The 6,004-nt window shown below is 44.7% G+C and overlaps 1 long non-coding RNA gene across 1 annotated transcript; it reads right to left on the bottom strand.

Annotated features, from left to right (window-relative positions):
• Positions 1 to 437: 437 nt before the first annotated feature.
• On the bottom strand, positions 438 to 5,607 carry LOC117300990. Its single transcript, XR_004520253.1, has 7 exons — positions 5,529 to 5,607; positions 4,377 to 4,501; positions 3,662 to 3,798; positions 2,765 to 2,889; positions 1,516 to 1,647; positions 1,102 to 1,234; positions 438 to 853 (listed from the first exon to the last, which is right to left on the bottom strand). It is a non-coding gene; the product is annotated as an uncharacterized LOC117300990 (long non-coding RNA).
• Positions 5,608 to 6,004: the final 397 nt, after the last annotated feature.

Genomic DNA, 6,004 nt, shown 5'->3' with positions numbered 1-6,004 from the left:
TGGTGGGAGGGGATGGCTAGGATGGTGGGAGGGGATGGCTAGGATGGTGGGAGGGGATGTCTAGGATGGTGGGAGGGGATGGCTAGGATGGTGGGAGGGGATGGCTAGGATGGTGGGAGGGGATGGCTAGGATGGTGGGAGGGGATGGCTAGGATGGTGGGAGGGGATGGCTAGGATGGTGGGAGGGGATGGCTAGGATGGTGGGAGGGGATGGCTAGGATGGTGGGAGGGGATGGCTAGGATGATGGGAGGGGATGGCTAGGATGGTGGGAGGGGATGGCCATAGATAGTGTTCTTACGCTTTTTAGACAGTTGGTATTCCCGTACAGATGGCCGTGGATAGTGTACTCGCGCTTTTAACACAGTTGGTATTCCCGTACAGATGGCCGTGGATAGTGTACCGTCGCTTTTTTTTCTTTTCTACTTCTTAACCCATTATAATTCACCCTGAATTTTATGCTTCTCCATTCAATTGTTCTTACCATTACTAACGCATTAAAATATATTTAAAATTTTAACACAACAAATTCAACACTTCTCATTTCATTGGCTTATAATTCATCGTTATTTATTCATTTTTTATTAGTACTCATTACTTGCAATCATTACAATGGAAAATTACTGTAATCAACTTAATCGTCATCATACTCCTATGTAATGCTATCATTATTAATACTCCAACCAATATTTAGGTTCTACATCATAATCAGACAATGCATTCCACTATTAGTTCACCGGTAACAGCCACCTTGCCGACTATGTTCAGTTTACGTTTCCAAAATACATCTGACAATCGCGGAGTCATCCGTTGCAATCTCTTTGATAGAAACAAACTCTTCGATTACTCAACAATCTGCAAAGGAAATAACACACATATTTAGAAAATTTATTGCAATATGAAGATAATCATCACGTTTTGGCAAAAAGCGATATTCAGGAGTTCAACAGATAAACTCACAATTTTTCAACTGTTACTTTAGAAACAGCAGACCCAACAACGGTCATCTCTGTTGGTTGTCGACGCATGTCTTTGCAGTTCACCACTAGCAGGGGACCAATGATAACTAATAGGGCATTTTTAACTGAATAATTTCAACATACCTCGTGCAAGGAGTGACGCATGGAGGTCCAAAACAGAACGATCCGGGTTGATCTTGATAGCAACATCTTCACTTGCATAAAGCTTGTGGCCGTGATAGATACTCTTCATTCACTTCATCAATTACTCAACAATCTGCAAAAGAAATAACACACACTATTACAAACTTCATTGCAACATGGAGATAACCATAACGTTTCTGCATCAAGTCTTTCTATACTTATGCCCAGTGAAAGCAATATTCAGGAGTTCAACAGCTACAATAAGGACATGCACTATTTGCCGTTGATTACTTTGAAACAGCAGACTCGGTCACCTCTTCTTTGTTGGTTGTCATCACAAATCTTTGCGGTTCACCACTGGCAGGGGACCGATGATAACTAATGGGCCATTTTAACTTAATGGTTTCAACATACCTCATGCAAGTAGGGAGTCATGCATAGCGGTCCAAAACAATCCGGGTTGACCTTGATAGAAACATCTTCAGTTTATTAAAGCTTGTGTCCATGATACATCCTCTTCAGTCACTTCATCAATTACTCAACAATCTGCAAAAGAAATGTTATGGACGGTTTGGCCTCCTCAGCCATCCCGCCCAAGGGATCGAACTTATCAATTAAACACAACTTAAACGTTCTTCTTCTTGAAAACGTAGACCTACAACAGGGTGTTTTATTTAAACACAACTCAAATGAAATACTAGAAAATATACTTAATAAATAATATACGAATAATGCACCGTCGTCTCGGTGGCGCACCTGAAGGATACAGACCACGAGTCGACGTTGGGTGTGCCTTAAATACTTAACTATTACACAACATCCACCATGGAGGCATGTTAACCTTCATGGAAAAGCCAGGTGTACATAATCACCATGACCAGTGGGCGTGAACTAAACATAAATGTTTACTATAACAAACACTTTTAGAAACTTCATCGCAACATTAAGATTATCATAACGTTTCGGCACTGAGTCTTTCTACACTTGTACCACGAAAGCAATATTCAGGAGTTCAACAGCTACACGCACACTTTTACATGCATTACTTTGGAAACAGCAGACTCGGACCCAACAACGGTCACCTCTTCTCTGTTGATTGTCGTCACAAATCTTTGCAGTTCACCACTAGCAGGGGACCGATGATAACTAATGGGGCATTTTAACTGAATGGTTTTCAACATACGTCATGCAAGGAAGGAGTGATGCATAGCGGTCCAAAACATAACAATCCAGGTTGACCTTGAGAGAAGCATCTTCACTTGCATAGAGCTTGTGTCCGTGATAGATGCTCTTCAATCAAACCATAATCTGCAAACAAAGTAAGAAACACCATAATAAACACTACGAGAGAAGATACAACAAATTGGTTGGCAAAGAAATTGGCCACTACAAAAGAGACCTGTCCACTATCGACTGCCACTTGCGGACCGCTAGCTTTAACAAAGTAGGGCAGAGAGAGTATGCCTACGATGGGCCAACAGGGACCATCAGAGGGCTACCACTAGTGGACTGCTGGCACAAGCATCCCCTCGCTCACTGGGGGTCCACCCTCAGCAGCTGACTTAGGTCCAACGGCGGTCAGAGGGCAGACATTTGTTTGCAGTTTACTGACGAAGACCAATTACAAGCAATGGGGCATTTTAACTGAACGGTTTCAACATACCTCATGCAAGGAGGAGTGAAGCACAGCAGTCCAAAATATAACAATCCAAGTTGACCTTGACAGAAACATCTTGTGATAAAGAAGGCTATTTTTCTGTGATAGATGCTCTTCAGTCAAACCATAATCTGCAAAAACAAATAAGATACACCGAAATAAACACATTGAAAGAAGATATGAGAGTATGCCCTCCGCACAAAGTAGGGCAGAAACCTGCCCTATGAAAAAGGTTGAACAGGGAGTTCACCCTATGCACAAAGCATGTGCCCTTTGCACAAAGTAGGGCAGAGAATTGTGCCCTCTGCACAAAGTCGGACAGAGAATGGTGCCCTCTGCCCAAAGTCAGACAGAGAGTGTGCCCTTTGCACAAAGTAGGGCAGAGAAGTGTGCCCTTTGCACAAAGTCGGACAGAGAGTGTGCCCTCTGCACAAAGTAGGGCAGAGAGTGTACCCTCAGAACAAAGTGGGACAGAGAGTCCTGCACTATGCACAAAGTAGGGCAGAGAATTGTGCCCTTTGCACAAAGTAGGGCAGAGAATTGTGCCCTCTGCACAAAGTCGGACAGAGAATGGTGCCCTCTGCCCAAAGACGGACAGAGAGTGTGCCCACTGCACAAAGTCAGAGAGTGTGCCTACGATGGCCAACAGGGACCATCAGAGGGCTACCACTAGTGGACTGCTGGCACAAGCGTCCCCTCGCTCACTGGGGGTCCACCCTCAGCAGCTGACTCAGGTCCAACATCGTTCAGCTATTAGTCTATCATCGGTCCTCTGGTGGCTGCTGACACAGGAGGACCGTTGGTCAGTAGTCAGACATTTGTTTGAGGTACACAACTGGCAGCTCACTGACGAGGGATCAATTACAAGCAATGGGGCATTTTAAGTGAATGGTTTAAACATACCTCATGCAAGGAAGGAGTGAAGCATTGCGGTCCTAAACATAACAATCCGTGTTGACCTTGACAGAAAAATCTTCAGTTGAAGAAAGCTTTGGTCCGTGATAGATGCTCTTCATTCACTTCATCAAATACTCAACAATCTGCAAAAGAAATAACACACACTTTTATAAACTTTGTTTCGACATCAAGTCTTCCGATACTTGTGCCGAGGGAAAGCAATTTTCAGCAATTCAACAGCTACACTCAAACAAAATAAGATACACCATAACAAATGCTTCATCCAATTGGTACTGCATGAGCATGGAAGTTTTCAAGAAATGGCCCACTTTTAGTTTGAACATGATTTTTAAACAACAATCAAAGGTTTGGAGGAATATAACAAACCTGGTTTGGGGAACAATTAGTACATTCCTAGATCAACTTGGAAAGTTTCCAGAGATGTTTAATACTACATTCTTCAGCAGTACAACATACGACGTCACTATTACAAACGAGTCCACAGGCTCAGATATGAAATGTTTGTGCCCTTTGCACAAAGTAAGGCAGAGAATGGTGCCCTCCGCACAAAGTCAGGCAGGGAGTATGCCCAGAGTGGACACTGTTTGGCATGCACAAAGTCGGACAGAGAGTCCTGCCCTATGCACAAAGTAGGGCAGAGTGTGTACCTGGGGGCCCAATGACAAGCAAAGGCGCATTTTAAGTGACGGTTTCAACATACCTCATGCAAGGAAGGAGTGAAGCATAGCGGTCCAAAATATACCAATTCGGGTTGACCTTGATAGAAACATCTTCAGTTGAATAAAGCTTTTGTTCATCATAGATGCTCTTCATTCACTCCATCATCTGCAAATAAAATAAGATACACCATAATAAACACTTCATCCACATGGTCCAATATCAGCTGCCATCAGAGGGCTACCACTAGTGGACTGCTGACACAAGTGTCCCCTCGCTCACTGGGGGTCCACATTCAGCAGCTGACTTAGGTCCGACAACGGTCAGCTGTTAATCTATCATCAGTCCTGCTGACACAGGAGGGCCATTGGTCAGCGGGCAAAAAATGTTTTTGACAGAGAGTGGGGCCCTCTGCACAAAGTCGGGCAGAGAGAGTGCCCTTTGCACAAAGTAGAGCACACAGTGTACCATATTCACAAAGTAGAGCACACAGTGTACCATATTCACAAAGTAGAGCACACAGTGTACCATATTCACAAAGTAGAGCACACAGTGTACCATATTCACAAAGTAGAGCACACAGTGTACCATATTCACAAAGTAGAGCACACAGTGTACCATATTCACAAAGTAGAGCACACAGTGTACCGTATTCACAAAGCCCCATAAAGAGTGTGCCAGTGGAACACAGTAAGTTAAAAAGTGTGCCCTCTGCAAAAATTCAGTCAGAGAGTCTACCCTCTGCACAAAGTTTGGCAGAGAGTGTGCACTCTGCACAAAGTTGGGCAGAGAGTGTGCCCTCTGCACAAAGTTTGGCAGAGAGTGTGCCCTCTGCACAAAGTTGGGCAGAGAGTGTGCCCTCTGCACAAAGTTGGGCAGAGAGTGTGCCCTCTGCAGAGTGTCAGAAAGAGAGTGTGCCCTCTGCACAAAGTAGGGCAGAGAGTCGACCCTCTGCACAAAGTTGGGCAGAGAGTGTGCCCTCTGCACAAAGTTGGGCAGAGAGTGTGCCCTCTGCACAAAGTTAGGCAGAGAGTGTGCCCTCTGCACAAAGTTGGGCAGAGAGTGTGCCCTCTGCACAAAGTTGGGCAGAGAGTGTGCCCTCTGCAGAGTGTCAGAAAGAGAGTGTGCCCTTTGCTCGCTGCCGGTGGACCAATGACAAGCAAAGGGCCATTTTTACTCAAGTGTTTCAACATACCTCACACAAGGAAGGAGTGATGCTAACAATCCAAGTTTACGTTGACAGAAACATCTTTAGTTGAATAAAGCTTTAGTCTGTGATAGATGCTCTTCATTCAAACCAACATCTGCAAACAAAATAAGACACACCGTAATAAACACTTTAAATGAAGACACAACAAATTTGTTGTTGACCAAGAACTTAGCCACTACAAGAAAGACCTGGTCCACTATCGGCTGCCATTAGAGGTCTACCACTAGCAGACAACGTTTTTCCCCTCAATGGTGGTCCCGCAGCAGCCTGCGATGGGCCAAAAGGAACCATCAGAGGGCTACCACTAGTGGACTGCTGGCACAAGGGCCAAGGGCCCCCTGGGGGTCTACCTTCAGCAGCTCACTTAGGTCCGATGACAGTCAGCTTAGTTTGCACAAAGTTGGGCAGGGAGTATGCCAACTGCACATAGTCAGGCACAGAGTGTGACCTTTGCACATAAT

This window comes from Asterias rubens, chromosome 16 (assembly GCF_902459465.1).
Source record: "Asterias rubens chromosome 16, eAstRub1.3, whole genome shotgun sequence".
Taxonomy (NCBI): Eukaryota; Metazoa; Echinodermata; class Asteroidea; order Forcipulatida; family Asteriidae; genus Asterias; species Asterias rubens.
Note: the sequence above shows the minus strand (reverse complement) of the source record. Positions and strands in the feature narration are given on the sequence as shown.